This window comes from Budorcas taxicolor, chromosome 2 (genome assembly GCF_023091745.1).
Source record: "Budorcas taxicolor isolate Tak-1 chromosome 2, Takin1.1, whole genome shotgun sequence".
NCBI classification, from domain to species: Eukaryota; Metazoa; Chordata; class Mammalia; order Artiodactyla; family Bovidae; genus Budorcas; species Budorcas taxicolor.
In genome coordinates, this window is record NC_068911.1 from 22451247 (window position 1) to 22452513 (window position 1267).

The 1267-nt window shown below is 44.8% G+C and overlaps 1 pseudogene; it reads right to left on the reverse strand.

Moving 5' to 3' along the window:
* Positions 1-272: 272 nt before the first annotated feature.
* Positions 273-955, reverse strand: LOC128059995 (spliceosome-associated protein CWC15 homolog; annotated as a pseudogene).
* Between the last annotated feature and the right edge of the window lie 312 nt (positions 956-1267).

Consider the following 1267-nt stretch of genomic DNA (forward strand, 5'->3'; position numbering starts at 1 on the left):
CAAAAAGTTGGGGACACAAATTTGACTATTTAGATTATTAAAATAAGCAGTCTTTTTTCCCATATTTAAGAGAAAACACATGATTAGAAATATTGAGATGGAAACTGGGTTAAACCAATTCCGAAGTCCTTATCCAGTAAGGAGTCAATAAAGGAAAAGATATTTTGAAACTAAAAATTAGGGAAGCCTATACATAATTTAAATGGGGGAGAAGAAAAAAAAAGTCAGATTGTTTACATTTCACAGACTTCAATTCAGCACATAAAACTGTACTATTTATTTCTCCATGAACTTTTATGAAATTCAGATCACAGCATATCATTCATAAACCTTTGTCTTTCTTCTGATCATCTATACCTTTTGCACACTTCTTGAAGACAACATCATCATCCCATCTTCTTTTAACTTTGAAGCTGGCCTGAGGCTGGGATGGGCCAGTGAGATTAAGGACAGAGTTTCCACTCAGAATGTTTTCTATAGGACTCTTTTCTTCTTCAGCTTTTGTTCTTGTTCCTTCCTGGCCTGCTTTTCAGTTCTTGCTGTTTGAATTTTTTCCAGCTCTGCAGGAAGAGCTACAGTGTCATCCCCGTCACTCTCCTCTTCAAAATCTTCATCTTCCTCCTCTGTTAGAGGGTGGTTTACATCAAGCTTGGCCGCGGGAATCTGGTCCAGCGGAGCTTCTTTGACACTGACGAGGAGGCTGTGTGTTCTCAGGTGGGCCAATCTCTATTTTTATTTTGCAGCAGCAGCTCTCTCTGTCTTCCAGCTCTCTCCTGAAATCACAGATCCGCATATCTTCAGGGGCATCCTGAGTGGTCTGTCTACATTTTATCTTTGTATGAGAGGGTAGGTCTCTGCTTGAATATTGCTTTGAGCGTTAGTTCAAATCATCTTCACCTTTTCCGCTCCCACCTCTTCTTGCAGGTTCGAAAGCTGGCTGAGCTGCTGTTGTCATCCTTTACGCTTCGGATTGTCACAGGGAACCTGCAGACTCTTCACCACTGCCCCACCCGGTGAGGGGTGGCCCTCGGCAGAGTCACCTGTACACTGTGCTCTCCATGGCCGCCGGAGACTGGAGAAACTCATCTGCAGCACTGGGTCCTCTACCTCAACCCCCAGAGGCCCTTACCAGCCCCGCCCACAGTCTGGTTTTCTCCTGCCGCTCTTTGGTCCAAGCTCGCACACAGCCTGAGGCCGGAGATCATACAGACGTCATTATGACTTTCAGCTCTCAGAAACCTCTGTGCCTAGGGCCAAAGGCCAAGAC